We start from the raw sequence: 16661 nt of genomic DNA, 5'->3' as shown, positions 1-16661 counted from the left end.
TTATATATTCCATCTTCATCAGGGGTCTGAATGGCAACACCGTCCGGTGTGCAAAATATGGTGCAATTCATTTTGCACAACAAGTCGCATCCCAATAAATTTACAGGACTAGAATCGCACACTACAAATTTGTGCATTTCTTTAAAATTTCCAATACACACTTCCATTGGTTTTGTAATAGGGGTCCTAATCAGTTTATTAGAAATGCCCACTACTTGGATTGCTTCTCCCGAGAGGGGTAGGTTTGGGATGTCTGCTGTTCTCACAGTAGAACGGGTAGCACCAGTGTCCAACAAAAAGGTAATGTCATTTCCTTCTACCTTTCCGTCAATGTACGGACCTGACTGATATACCGGTAAGGATGCGCCAAGTACGCACTCCTCTTCCCCCCTCACAGGCACCATCATTGATCTTGATCTCCAAAATATGTATCCTGCAAAAGAAACTGCGATGTTACATAGTTTTTCTTTCCACTTACTTCTTGGAATCCTGTGTCCGCACTGTACGTGGCTTGACTCACAAAAGTTGGCAAAGGGGCAGGTGGCAATTGACTCTGTAGGTTTTAGAACCTGCTGGGGTTGATTCATTAGCACCTCATTCTGCGTCTGTGGATTAAAATTTTGATTTGGAACATTATTATTTTGTATGCTTTTACACTCGTTCTTCCAATGGCCCAATTTTCCACACCCATGACAGGGAAACCTTTTTTTGGCCTCATCTCTACTTACCGATATTCCTTTTCTTAACCCAGACACAAATCGATACACAAAATGCATCATATCCTTGTCCCCAATACTCTCAAATCCACTATACTGTTTGAACACCTGTAGGAGGCGCTCATAATATGCATGTACAGACTCATCTTTTTCCTGGGTTGTTCTATCTCTTTTTATCCAATCTGTTTCCTTTGGGGGAATTTTACCTTTTAAGAAAGTTATTACTTGGTTATATTTCTTCATTACCTCCTCTGAGGGAGATCCTGTTTTCTTGTTTCTCGAGTACTCATCATTAGGCCAATCAACTGTGATTTTACATTCAGTCCACGAATCAGCAGGCACCACTATATCAAAAAGACCATCTAAATCTTTCAACAAAACTTTCAATACTTTCACAAACCTTCCAACTTGCCTATACCATTCCACTGTTTTTTTTCTCAGCTTTGGAAAATAACTTGTAAATGATAGTATATCCTGTCGGGTCCATGGGACATGTACATATCCCCCTCCTGGAACCTCTCTCATTGGGTACCACTTTTCTGCCTTTTCTGTTTCTTTTACTAAATATTCAGATGTGACCCGATTTGCCTGGGCTTCCTCTTTCATCTTCGACCACCGAACTCTCTACCTGTCCAAATCTCCCCATTTCTGTAATATCGTCATTAATTCTTTAACCTGTAATTTTCTTCCTGACACATTCATAATTTCTAAATCCTTATCAGAAAATTCTGCTCTATAAGGTTTTTGCAATACTTTGGATCGCCCTATTTCTATTCCCATTTCAGAGGCCAAATGTACCAATTTTTCATGAAATGTTTTTGTATTTCGGGTTATGCTTCTGCAAATGAATAGCAATTCTTCCTCGTTATAGGTATTTAACCTATCTAGTCCTACATTCCCAGCTATCATTTCTTCTAATTCAACTTTCAATTTGAATATGTCTAATATTTTAGGTGGTGAATTTGGTTTCTCTATTTCTTGTGCCCATCTTTCTATTTCTTCTGGGGTTACAATTGTGGCATTTTTCGATCCGGTGGCTGTCTCGCTTCGTACTTCTTTTGAACAACTTGGGGTGACTCTTCTGGGTGTGTCGTTTATTTGCCCTCTTATCGGAAAGTCCATTAATGAAATTACAGTCTCGCAATCACTAGCTTGGTCATCAATTACTAACTTCTCTTTTCTTGGCTCAATAATAGGTGTTGTCATGACAGGTGTTTTAGGACAGTTTGCTTTGTCCCCGTACAGTGGGACAACAGGACCTATAGTCACTGGTATAGTCAGAGCTTCGGGATGTGCGTTTAACTGTATTATCTTCTGAATTAATTTGTCTCTATTCTTATTTATCGCTTCCCTTTCTTTTTCCTGAAGTACCCTTTCCATTGTTTTTTCATGTACTGTTTGTGGCACTAAGGGTGTGTCTAGAATTGGAGCACTCGGGGTAGTTCATTAGGTCTTTCTTGATACGGCGGAGGATTTTTCATTAAAATAACCATCTTCTGATTCTCCGCAACCAGTTAACGTTAAATGCTTTTTCTTTTCTGTGCACTTGCCTCCTGTTTGTTCTTCTGTCACCAATACAGGATATAACCCTTTGGTTAGCATGGCCTGTCTCCACTGTTTCATCTGCTTATCTCGTGTTTTACGGGGAAATTTTGGATAATATCTACTCAAATTTCTGTCACTCCTAAGTCTGTCTCGCTCAAATGCCTCAGTTTCCCATTCTTCTAAGGCTTCATACTGAGTTAATCTGGGTCTTGGTTCTAACTCATTCATTCTAGTGCATAAGTTATGCAGAATTCTTCCATTAAATGTCCCGTTCTCTGGGAACGCCAATATTCCATCATCTTTTGTATATTCTATCCAATTTTCTATCCATACACAAGTATGATAACCTCTTTCTACCATCATATAGGATGCAGGATTTTTCGGGGGAGGAATAAGAATTCCCTCTCTAGTCTTAATGGGTTTATCTTTTTTAAAACAATTCTTAATTCTTTGCATATATGACATTTTTCTTTTTTCTCCATACATTTTGCGTGATCTTCCTTTTATGTGCTGTTCGTAAGCAAAACCTAAATATTTTCTGTCTGGGCGATTCCCTATTAAGGTTGGATCGTGTCTCCACATGCAAGACCCACTATCAATTATTATTATTATGGCTTTTATTTTCAACTAATCAAATGTTCGCTTTTATTTTAAGAACTGACCATTGCCAGCACGGCTTCCCTTTTCTCCTCACCAATCAGATTCTGTTTTGCTATGCGTTTAGCCAATACTAGCGCGGCTCTCTATGACGTCAGTATCACTCCTCACTACTGACCCCTCCTTTACAATTCTTCATGTCAGTCACACGCCCGCTATTTCAACCAATCCTAGAGCGGCCCTCTGTGACGCCAGTGCAGCACCCGCACTTACCCCTCCTTTGCAAGGTAATACGAAAACGTATTTTCTCACAATTTTACATATAATTTTCATTAAACAACAACATAGAAACATTCGCTACTGTGTCTGATCTTCTAAATTCAAAGAATAGTCAACCTTTACTGCGAGTAAACCTTTTCTGCTTACTCTTCACACACTATGAGTAAAACCCTTCCGCTTACTCTTCATACACTACAAGTAAAGCTTACCGCTTACTCTTCACGCATGCATCAGAGAACCTGCTACTCCTTCAGTATTAGCCTTTCTAGGTGATATAAAACCAAAGTTTCACCAACGGACTTCTTTGCTACCAATTACTCTTACTTTTATACGGAATAAAATAATCCCTAAATCAGTGCTTCTAGTCCTGCTTAACTTTCAGCACTTTCCTGATCCAGACAAGTAACCTCACTGCGGTATGGCTTCCATTCGCCACCCACTATTCAATATTCCCGGGAATTTCCAGACGACATGAAACAATACATAACATTTAACGAATAGTGGTTGTTAATGCATAAATCAAATAATTCAATCCACAATATTTTCTACCTAACTAACTAGAACTTAACAATGCCTCTGCTTCCAAAAGAAAAGCTGATAAAGCGCGGATCACCAGCTCGGGTTAAACACACACATACCTAAATAATCACCTGGGCCCAAACCATTCACACAAATGAGCTAGCAAACCCTGATGATATACATTTTTTAGTATACCTGCAATTTTAATTTCACCTTTACAAAGTCTTACCAAATTTATCTCCTGAATAATTCCTTTCTTGATGAATCAGGTTTCTGAGGTAGAAAATGACATTTATCTTATACTTAAAATAATCACAACCCCAGAAAGTTTGGAAAACCTTTATCTAAATTAATAATTTTGTGAGTCAGAACCAATTACAACTTAAACACATTGTTTCAAGAGGCAATTTAAATTCAAATAAAATAACGTCATAATAATGATCAATGAAAACGGTACCTGAAAGGAAAAAGAGAGAGAGAGCAGGCACAATTACAGTTTTCGTGGAATTATATTTACCTAGTAGTGATAGATTAACCCAACTCTTTGAAGAAATCCCAGCTAGGATCTGCCAGGACAGGATACAGACAGAGGATTGGACAGATTCAGATCTGGGAAGGTGACCTCTTCTAAGTGCAACGCCAGCGTCGCACCCCTCTCTGATACTACTCTCCTCAGGTGTCCCTCTTCCGAAATCCCCTTCTAGATGATTGAATTAGCGATCAGTATCTCAGTTTCTCGAGCAGTTTCTGGCAGCAGCAGGATCTGAGACAGCATCTCGGACAGAGTCTGTAGCAGCATACGCGTTGGGTCGGTGACGAGTCGGAATGATGGATCTGACAAGTCTGACAAGGTCTCTAGCTAACTTACCTCAATTATACTATTCTATACTCATGTACCTCCCCCCAGAATTGCAATTTTTTGTGTTTTCCCCTATTCTGATTGTTCAGGGTGAGGAGGTGAGTTCAACACACCATATTAAAAGTAATAATTTTACTGTGGACCATTGTTCTATGTTTCCGCCCCTTAATTTACTTTCCCATAGCTTTATTCCCACCCACATTTCACATTATGATCAATACGAGTTTATATATTTTATTCAAAATTGTTGCTGATTTGGGTCAATAGTTTGCTTTCCCAGGTGTCTTCGGCCAATGTGGCCTTGGCTGGGTTTCAAGTGGTGCTGTCACAGGGTTTTCAGTAGGTTCTTGTGCGCCTGCTTGAACATCAAGTGGATAGAGATTTTCAGTCACCCTCTGAGGCCCAAACGTGAACTAATAATAAAGTCAGAAAAAGATACGTAAGAATGTGACAATAAATGATTTCACTGTAGACCACTTATCTCTACTCTATCCCCATGTACTTATTTAGATCTTTTGCATTAGTGTTTAGTAGAACTTACGAGTTTTAGTTCAAGCAGTGGCATATGCGTTAATATGTGAGTTTCAAGCGGCCATATTTAAAGCTATTGCACAGCTGCAAAGTTTTCCCACCAAGCGACAGAATACGTCATACTACATAGATGCAGTAGACACATGCGCAATGAAATTCCCACATTTTTTGGCGGCCATATTAACCCCTTCGATGCTGCGCAGATTCCGCCGCTGTGCTGACGGAATCTTGCGCGGGCGTGGTCATGACGGAATGGTTCCGTCATGAGCACAGCTCAACCGTGGGTCATGACGGAACCATTCCGTCATGAGCACCGAAGGGGTTAAGACACTCGGGTTACTTGTTAGTAATACACATAGGAAAGCTTCCCCTAGATACAGTATAATGTGTGTAATGCAATATTAGTATTCACAAAACAGGTTGATTATAGTGTTACACGTTATTTGAGAGGATTGCGTCCGAGCAAGTCTCTTTTATTCCGAAACCTTGCTCCATCAGCGGTCCAACCTACACTAATTACACCTACTGCAGCTCCTACACAGAGCACAGGTACTTAAATTACTCCACAATCATTACACGCAGTAATGGGCAAACTGCCCACAAAACGTGTACAAATTCCTTTCTGGGTAGCTCAGAAAATAACCCAGTTAGAAGCAGTATTCCCAAATACCACACCATTTGAAAAACACAGAATGTTAACAATCTGTTTGCCCATGGGGATTACACCACAGTTAGAGGATTGCACCTCTTGGGGTACAGTCTTTGCTGCCATATATACCAGAACACATGGTATTCCTTCATTAGCAGTAGTACCAGATGTATTAAGACAAATACAAAACGACTATGGAGCAGGACCTGCCCTGAACCTAGGGATGACGTTGTTAAACAACTATGACCAGGTATCAGCCATAATACTAGCTAACATTAAAGGGGAAGCAGCATCAGTGGCAATCCGTCGACTTCTCTCCATTAGAACAGGAGAATGAACTACCCAAAATAATTGACACTGCATATGCAGAATTAGGCAGGGATAGTTTGGGGGGAAAAGCTTTGAAACCTCAACTACAGGGCAGTCCTGAAAAGGACACTTTTAAACAGACACCTACTTTTTCTAAAAAGAAGTGGGATAAAAAAGAAAACTCTAAAGACAAGCGATCTCAGATCAGAGGTAGGTCTCCTCAGCAGGAGCACTCTGAACAGAGGTACAACCTTAGGAATAGAGACAATGGGCCATATGTAGGTAGACTGTGTTTTGCGATTCTCTAATTGCAATTTTTAAGGAATCGCAATTAGAGAATAGCAAAATGCAATGTAGGTAGGATTAGCAATTTTTTTTGCGAATCCCACCCATTCCTTATTTGCGATTCTCTAATTGAGAATCGCAAATAAGGAATACCTTGCCATGCATTCCTATGGGCTAAAAGGCCCATAGGAATGAATAGGAAGACATTCTCAATTTGCGATTCTCAATTAGAGAATCGCAAATTGAGAATGCAATTTCAAGGTTGCAAGGGTGTCAATAGGACACCCTGTTGCACCCCTGAAATTAGCATGGGTGCACATGTGGTGCACATACATGCCCTAAGGGCATGTGTGTGCACCACATTCCACTTTGAAAAATGCAAAAAACTGCATTATTACAAGAAATCGCAAATTACCACCAACCTGTAGTTGGTGGTAATTTGCGATTCCTTAAGGCCAAATAGCACTTTTTTGGAGCTTCCTACATTGCATTTAAGGAATCGCAAAATTTGCGATTCCTTAAATGCAATTGCAAAATAAGGAATCGCAAATTTAGCGATTCCTTATTTTGCATGCAGATTTGCCTTCCTACATTCCACTTAGCAAATTTGCGATCGCAAACGCCGAAATTCGGCGAATTTCAGCGTTTGCGATCGCAAATTTGCTTTCTACATATGGCCCAATATTAGGAAACCTGACAGGTATCAGGATACTGATACACGTTCCTCTCGTTCCTTTAAGGGCTCGAAGAAAGGCTCCGAAAGAGAAGGACGGTCAGAACACAGAGAGGAGCGCACACAGTCTAGAAACAAGTCGCACGATCACGACATTTCTTCTAAAAAAGAAGATAAGCAAAATCCAAAACCTCAATTTAAGAAAAAGAAAGTTGCAGATCTGAAAATCAGACATGCCCAGAATTCTGAGGACACAGCTTCTGAACAGGGAATGGGCTCTGATGATGTTAGACAGCACGGCAGAAGTAACAATAGCCCTGAACTTGAAGGAATTTCTGGTGACAGCGGAGTTGAATGATTACATCACGGTGGAAACACCAGACATCAGGTTGAGCGTCCCTCATAGGTTATATGAAATAACACTCCGGCTGGAGGGGGACAAGCCCAGGAAAGTAAAAGCTCTTTTTTGGAAGAACTTATAATCTGGTTATGACATCCTGTTAGCAGAACAAGATTGTCCGCCTGCATTCGTAATTGAGTGCCCTAGGGGAGAAAGTATAATTTTTCCTACGTTTTCCAACTACGTTCCCGTTCACCTAAAACACGCATATGCACAGGAGTGGGCAGTAGCCCAAGTTCCAGCATTGTACAAAAATCACGCAGGGTGGGATGAGAACTCAATCTGCCATGTGATCCCGTTAAAAGTTTCACCTAAAGCTCAGAGGCAATACCCAATAAAGCAAGAAGCTAAAAAACAAGTCAGGGAGATCTTAGATCAACTTGAATACCAAGGGGTCATTGAAAAATATACCTCACCAATGAATAATCCTTTGTTTTGTTTCTAAACCAGACAATACATATCATCTAGTATTAGATTATAGACATTTAAACTCATGCACAAAGACATTTGCTGTCCAAAATGCACACAGTGCCGCATTAATGAATAACATTGTGCGCAAAAAATACAAAACCACACTTGATATCTCAAATGGATTTTTCTGCCAAAATATAGTGCCTGAAAGCAGGTATCTAACAGCCTTCAATGCTTTAGGGTTCCAGCGACAATTCTGTCAGTTGGCACAAGGGTATAAAAACAGCCCTTGTGGATTTTCCTCAAGAGTAACGGAGTTACTTTAAACCTTTGATGAAGAAGCGTTATCCTATGTGGATGATATTTATCTGACTGACAACGACTTAGAAAAGCACATGACCAGGGTAAGCACCATTATTATGGGATTTGCCGCAGAAGGCTACAAGTTCAACTTTAAAAAGTCGAACATAGCTCACCTCAATGTCCTATTTTTGGGATATGAGTTGTCAAGTGAAGGCAAAAGTCTGGCAGCTAACTTTTTAGAAAAGTGTGCGCTGGTTCAGCCTCCAAAATCATTGAAAAATGTACAATCAATACTAGGATTCCTAAATTTCTGCAGAACATACATTTTACATTATGCACAGAAGGTAAAACCTTTCTATGCATTAATCAAACCTGACTTTTCAGCCAAAGATTGGACACAAGAACATACTAATATTCTTCGTTTACTCCAGGAAGACATGATTGCTTCCAAACACTTAAAGACACACGTAAATGTACGCCACTTAGTGATCCGAATAATAGCGGGTCAATGCAGCTACACTTATTTGACCTTTATTGAGGGAGAAACTGTACCTATCGCTTACAAATCACACCTGCACACAAATGCAGAAATGCGTTTCACTTCAACAGAAAAAATTCTGACAGCCGTTCAGACTGCGGTAGCAAGAGAAAGAGCACTAGCTTAGGGTAAACGCATCATTGTTGTGACTTCAGTACCAGCTTTAGAAGCTGCTACAAAGGCCAGCATCCCAAATGCGAAAGCGTTACATCCTAGGTGGATACAATGGGATAATTCTCTTACTGCAACAGACATTGAATACAGATTTTATCCCAGTTTAAAAACTCAGGCATTCCTGCAATATGAACAAGAATATCCTCTACCTAATGAAATCTTGCCTCTTGACCAGTATGAATATATTATATACACTGACAGATCTGTGCAACCGGCCATAGGAAGTAAGCAACAATATTTTTCAGCATGTGCTATCGTTAAAGGTCACATGTGTGATGACAAGTTCCATCCTAGTTGCATAAAAACGCAATCTCTAGGAGAGTGCACAGCTCAGTTGGCAGAATTAAAAGCACTAATACTTGCACTTCTAAATACGTATCACGAATTCCCCACACTAATCGTGCGTGATTCTTTTTACTGTGTACAGTCGTACAATGAGTACTTACAACATTGAGAATAAAATGGGTTTAAGGACGCAAAAGGTGGCACAATTAAGCACAAAATACTGTGGGAACAGGTAGCGGAATTGAAATCCGATCTACCAAGGACTCACGTGATCCATACGCTGAGTCATCAACGTGATGGCGTTCACATTGAAGGGAATTCATTGACTGATGAAGCCACAAAGGGTGCTGTACGCACAGCTTCCGTATCTGCACTGACTCATTCGAAAACGAGAATAGACGGAGATATAATGGTAGCTGTCATCGCATCACGCAAAGGCAGCACAGCAGTACCTAAAGAATTTCCACTCAAATACTTCTACAAACTAGATGCACAAAACATTCCACATGCTCAGATTTCTGGAGTGGGGGATAGAGTAATACCAAATATGGATCGTAGGCAAGGTTTAATACTAGCTGCACACGAGGGTTTGGGCTCTGCGCACACAGGCGTTACGGCGACTATTTCTTTACTGAAACAGCACTACTGGTCGCCAGGTTTATCCAAGCAAACTAAAGTCTATGTCTTGAAATGCGACATCTGCCAGCAAATAAAAGGCTCCACCGTTGCACGCCGGGCACAGACACCCTTACTAAAGTCAGTCAAACCTCTCGCATGTGTGTACTTGGACCACTGCGGACCCTTTCAAACGGACGGGCTTACAGGTATATCATGGTGGCAGTAGATTTATGCTCGAGATTTCTATGGGTTTGGCCTCAGCATTCTGATGACGCTCGAACTGTTATAAAAGATTTGCGAGTCTTTATCGGTACATACGCAGTTAGCACGTTACACTCTGACCACGGCCCTGCATTTAGCTCACTGGCTTACAATGAGGCCACGGAAGGAATGAGCGTGGCATTGTGGTTCTCATCACCTTATCATCCTGAGCGAAATTCTGTTGTGGAGAGAAAAAGACGAGACTTAAAGCAACCTTTAAAAGCTAGGCTATTAGGCAAGGGCGGTAGTTGGGTCAGACACCTGTATGGGGTATAGCGTGCATTAAATAACCAGCCAAGAAGCTCTCTAGGGGCTGTCACTCCATATGAAGTCCTCTTTGGGACACAAATGTGGGTACCTGATCTTGATTGTGAAGGAGCAGTGACGGATGAAAAACCATTTGATATCCATGATCGTTTGGCTGTGTTACAGGATCTAAAGGAGCCCAGAACAAAACAAAGCAATGTCCATCTAATGCAGACTGCCACTGAAGAAGTCAAGGTAGTCACGGCAAGACCTGTCTGGATCCCAAAAGTCAGGGATCTGGTCAGAGAGAAAATTGCGGACAAAAAGGAATTTGGACCCTCTTGAAGAAAACCTGTTCCAGTCCTTGCAGTACACAGAACAAGAACTGTGCTGCTCTCGCCTCTTGCCAGAAAAAAGGAGAAAAGATTTGTCTCATTCGACTTAATCAAACCACACTATGTGGCTGATACTAAACAGTAGACCTAGTGGGCTCCGATGTAGCAGACGTCTTCCTCTAGATACAATCCATGAAGTTCAAACAGAAAGACTCATCATGTTTGAAGAGCCATCTGTAAGGAATGAAGGACTAAGCAACAATGCTATGGAATTTTTTCCACTTGAACCAAACATTCAAATTCAAATTGAAAATCAGAATAATTCACAAGTTGCAATTAGACCTAATACAGATGTCTACATCAACATGCCTCGTCAAGAGGAAAAGGACTTTTCAACTAATTCCGAATCAATTCCAACAATTGATCGAACTGCTTCTGGCTACTTCATTAACTTTGATACGTTTTCTCTGGATCCAAGCGAGCCGGAAACGATGCCAGCCAAAACACCATTCAAGCAAGAATTAAAGAACTCTCTTCTCTTTCTTCAAAAGACATACCTGGTATCACCTTGGATTGAACTCTGGGTAATTTCTGGAATAATGTTTTTTCTTTTATGGCTAGGTTTAGTATTGACTTTCAGTATGCTTATTAATGGACATTATCTTCAACAAGATTCCACAGCCCAAAAGGTCAACATCCTCCTGAAGCCACACACATCATCACATTGTGAATGAAGAGACTTGTCATCAGTGAACATCACAGCTGTTCCTTTACCGGATGGTATAGTATGAGACAAGGTTCATTTCAACATATTCGGACCAACAGAACTTTTAAAAATTAATCATGTATTTAAAATCTCATTAAGGGATTTCATTACCTCCTGTACATTTTCTGATGATTGGGACACTGAAACAGTTAATAACATGCTATCCGATTAAGAGAAAACTGCAGCATTTTCTAATAATGAAATGTGAGAGGTTTCTTCAGACTATGACAAATTGTACTGTTATCAATATTATGGTCATCACTTTCTCCACAAATCCATTTCACGTAGGAATGTATTTGAATACAATCAGTGGGAACATTGCCCAACACCACCAAAAAGCAGTTCACAAAAGTTTGCACAGAAATGTGCATACTTTTCAGGGTTTAACTTCATAGAGGCACTATTTAGAGCATGCCTCATTCCACAGCAGATGATCTTGTTAAATGATACTGTGCAACAGACATCCTGTCTTGGAATAGCCAAGACAAAGGACACGAACTCTCCAAAGTTTCCTATACCAACACATAGGTGGCAGAATTCTTCTACAAAGGAAGGGGCAACAATTGAGGACATATTAAAGTACAATAGAACAGACCCCAATTGGAAGGAGTGGGCGGTTTGGCCCTTAGACACAATCACATGTCATAAAAGGTTCCTGCACATCACCGAGGGACTCAATATGCATAGGCCGGACCCACGTTATGTACAGAGAGAACATCCAGGGGTAGTGACATCCTATAGTGTTGGGAAGTTGTGCCTACAATGGCTAGAAACCTCAAAACTTGCAGAAGTGAAACAACACTTATCTTTACTCTCACAAGACATGGATCTTAGGGACTTTTTACAAGGACCTAGGAAATAACGTCAAAAACATTTCATATATGCAGGCATTTATGCTGCCTATAATGAAATCTGGAAGATTTCCCAACAAGAAGCCGCAGAGAGAATACGGGAAATAGACCGTATAAACTTAGAAAAAGCTTTTGCTGTGGTGGATAATGGGTTAACAACTTTGACCTCCAGAGTATATTCATTAGGCAACATTGTATCTTCTGCTATTGACATACTGTAACAGGATTTAGCCATATTACAACACGGCCAGTCACAGTTACGTTCTATTATGTTATTGAGCTGGACGCTAAAATCTTTGCATGCAGGCCTTGTGCCTTGGCGTTTTATAAACAGTACGTCTCTGTTTTCAGAATACAATCTAACTGATACACATATTGAAATGGCACAAAGGGGAGCTAAATATACAATGCTGCAAATTGAAAAACTGGACAGACTACCATTTACAGTAGCTGAATTACCATCGACTGAGTGGTAATCCATGGCCAAATCACTCTCCCGGTCACTACATTTCAGTTTCACTATTGCCTTGAGCAAAGGCAGGCATATAGATATGAGAAATTGAGTAAAGAGTACATTAAGAAATTCTGGGTTTTACCATATAGATTTGGATGCCGAAGTGGGGATCGTGAAGTGTTTCTTAGTGGTACCAACTGCAAGAACACTTTAAGCAGTTCTCTCATATGCCAAGATATCGTTTTGCACGGAGCCTGTAAGGGCTCAGTTTCAAATCTGTCTTGCCACATGAAAGGAACACCAGATACCGTAATATCGCCAGTGTTCGAGTTACTTTCGAATGGGAGTTGCTTGATGCTGAACGATCAAGGTTGTTGTGGCATGCTTCCAGGCATTGCATATCTGGTCACCGTGAACACCAGAGTTACTTGCTGTATGCAAGTATTGTTTCCTCTGACAAATACAGTCAGGGAGGCGCTAGTATGGCCTTCACTGAATGTTTGATGCTTTGAGCAGAATGAAAGCTATGCTTTTACAGAAAACTGTGCCACTGACCTCCACTCGAGAAACCTTTGAATTTCAAGTTTCAAGGACCTCGAACGAGATACAGGCGCTAATTCGAACAAACTGCCCCCTACATTTAGTAGAAATGGTGGGACGTATCTTTAACATGTCTGATACGAGTGGCATTATACACCTATTTAAGACCATAGGTTCCGGATTCCTTAGCACTTTCCAGACTATCCTCTGAGTTATTCCTAACTTCGTACACTCCGTGTTTGGAAGCATTTTTGGGGGTCTACCTCTGATTCTGCTCGCTGTAGCTGGAATCCTGATTAACGTCTACCTGCTGCACAATTGTCGGACCATCCGCCAGTGAGATTGCGAAGGCTCTCCTGGAAAGACATTACCGTGAACACATGATACAGCATCTTGGTGTACCTCACCTATGAGAACTAAGTGCTTCTTGGTTCTTATCCTTCAGACCAGTCTTTGAGGACTGCATCGTACCTGTATTCCGATGCCTGTTCTGCGGAGGCAAATGCGAGTTGGACATCTGTCTGACACCTCTGACGGAGATGCCAGCGGACTTAGACTCCAGGCTGGAACCTTTGTGGTCCCATGCACGACTCTGTCCCCAGCGTATTCCTATCTTGACGCATGCCTTCCTTGAGGAGCCGCAGGTGCCTTTCACGACTGAATAAAATTTCAGCTCCAGCATTGACACCAAGGTTTCGAATACGGTACCGGAAGCCTACACACCAGCTATTGGCAAAGAGGAGTTACATCTATGCACACTTGACGTGCTATGCGAGGTATTGCAATGTTTGTCCCCTGCTGTAGCAGGCAGCAATAATGTTATGTCTCCCAGCCAGGACATTTAATCTAAATGTGGCTCACTGTGTGCTGGGAACGAATATGGAACTTTTTCCTTCCCTTTATTTTTCTAAATACCTTTTCAAATTGACACTTTCTGTCACGAAGCATGGCCTTCTAAGTATGCTTGCAGTAGTTCAACGTGTGTCATCGAACACATTTAGGACTGTGGTTAATGAAACTTTATAACAATGTCAAACCTTACCAAGGAAAATTTTTCCTTGTTTTTTAAACTGTTTTTAAATGATTTAACATTTTTGGAAACATTTATTTTAAATGACTGCTTGATAATTTTATGCACTGACACTGTTATAAATGTGTATTATTATTGTTAAGTATAAGGTGGAGTGGGTGTTATATTTCATACGTGTACCGCAATATAGGTCCAGGGAACATCGTACACTTTCCCTACATCATCTCCCGTTATTTCATATGAACGAGCCTTATAAGGACATAACTCCAAATAAGGACAGAACGCCTTATAGGGACATCACGCCTTATAAGGACGCCTTATAAGGACTGCAGCCTTTTATGGACTAAATCTTTCACCTAGTTCCATACAGAGGGTGGATTTTTCCCAATCGATATTGCTAAGACGTCATCCTTAGGGAGGGCATATGAATAATTGATGAGTAGACTCTCCAGGCGGTATACTTCACCTCTCCCATTGACACACAAGTTTTAATCCCCAACGTCATCCTCATACTGAACAATGGGTAACACAAATACATAGACTGTATAAATACAGCACCTATTGCTATCAGTAAGCAGGAGGGAACCGAGACTTCAAGACCGACACACTGACCAGAGACACTTCAGCTCCCGCATGCCTTCGCTCCAGCTGACAGTTGTCTGACGATCCCTTGCGGGGTGTCCAGCTCAAGTCCCACACTCTCACTATTCAGGTATGGGGGTTCGACTCAATTCTAGCGGGATTCTTGGCTCTTAGGCTCTTAGGCTCTGTACCACCTACTCACATGCTAGGTACACTTAGGTACATCTAGTGAGGCATCTTAGGAGTATGCACTTTATTTTATAAATGCATTTCATATTCATGTATATGTTCGTGACTATTGCAAAATGGTAGAACAATACTATTTCTTTTTATTCACTGTACTGCTGGTTCTATATCTCTGCTACTGTGTCACAGTTGTTACAGCGCACTTATTTTACATGAGAAGAACTACGGTACAATAAATTCTTATTGTAAAAAACGCTCAACTGTTTCTTCTCTGTATCTCTCTGAGAGCAAAACAAGCAAGCACGAGTGACTGGGTGAAAAGTAGTATATTGTTTCCACGAGTCTGAGGTTATTGTGTTCTGAGGTTGTCAAAAACAAATCTCTCTGATAACAGGAGATTCTAGTGGCACTACGAGCTAGCTAATGCAAACCATAGGCTAACAAATTCGGTGGGGGTGAACGGAGTCAGTCTGCCACCAGACCCAAAGTATATGTTATCCGTAAACGGCGTAGGTCCTGCATGACAGGGTACTACTGGGACTGCACTACACCCCTTGATGTGGATTTCCCTGACATTCAATGGATAATCCTCTCCCGCCCCAACTCGCTGGCCCCTATGAAATCAACAACTATAGTGGGAGTAACAGTTACAAGCAGGAATCAAAAACACTACAACTATTGGATAGTGTGCTAGGTGATCATTTGAGTACTTACCATGTGGTCATAGCAGGGGACTTCAACTTCACTTTTGAGCTGAACTATCTGGATTGTGATTGACCAGAGATGAAAATCTAATGTGGGGGACCCCAGACCTCACTCTCCCCATTAGGAGGTACCTTTCCAGAGCGGCGCTCCAGGTTGCGGATCTCACCCTACACGGAATACAATTGTGCAGTGGGTAATCCCCTTCCGATCATTTTTTTGCAACAACATTTGGACGAGACCTTTACACTAGCACAGTTGACTTTTTCTTTTTGAACGTGAGGCGATGGCATAATCTTGATTACAAGACTGTGGTGGAGTGAGAGGAGAGTGACCACAATCCCTGGTTACTAAGACTATAATATTCAATAATCCGCTTTCGTTTGGTGGCCACTGAGCATGATCCTTTGCAGCTCGTGGCCACCAACAACAGGAGGAATGTGAAATTGAGTTTCTCTCCCAAGGGAATCGGGCCCTATATCCAATCTTGACCACCCATATTGGCAATATATGTGCACTACTGGGGAAATAATGAGGTGATACTAGTGGGTCACTACAAGGCATTTGCCAAGTTGAGTAATCTGCTCACCAAGGAGTAATGGGGGGGCAAATATACAACAGACAAAGTGCTGGTTTTATTGCCATTACACAAAGGTAAACCTCCCCCAATCTATAAAAAGAGGGGACATGCAGGTTATAAAGGCACATTGGGCCACCTATCGCAATTGTATAAGCGCAGCTAAAGAAGCCTGGGAGGATGGCATCTGATCTGACTTCCTGGACGCTGCTATAGCTAATGACCAGAAGAAATTCTGGGCTTTGGTTAGGAACAATGACGGGAGGCTAGGTAGTCCCATTGAAACATTTAAACTACCTTCCCATTTTGGGAATTTGTATTCTTCCACCCTCACACCCAAGCCCAATTCTGAGTGCTAGGGCAACCAGAATGGAGGGCTACAACTACTCCCCCCCAGCAGCTTTTACTATGGAGGGAACTGCACGTTCTGTGGATTTATT

This window comes from Triturus cristatus, chromosome 12, assembly GCF_964204655.1.
Source record: "Triturus cristatus chromosome 12, aTriCri1.1, whole genome shotgun sequence".
NCBI classification, from domain to species: domain Eukaryota; kingdom Metazoa; phylum Chordata; class Amphibia; order Caudata; family Salamandridae; genus Triturus; species Triturus cristatus.
This window is presented reverse-complemented; position numbering follows the sequence as displayed.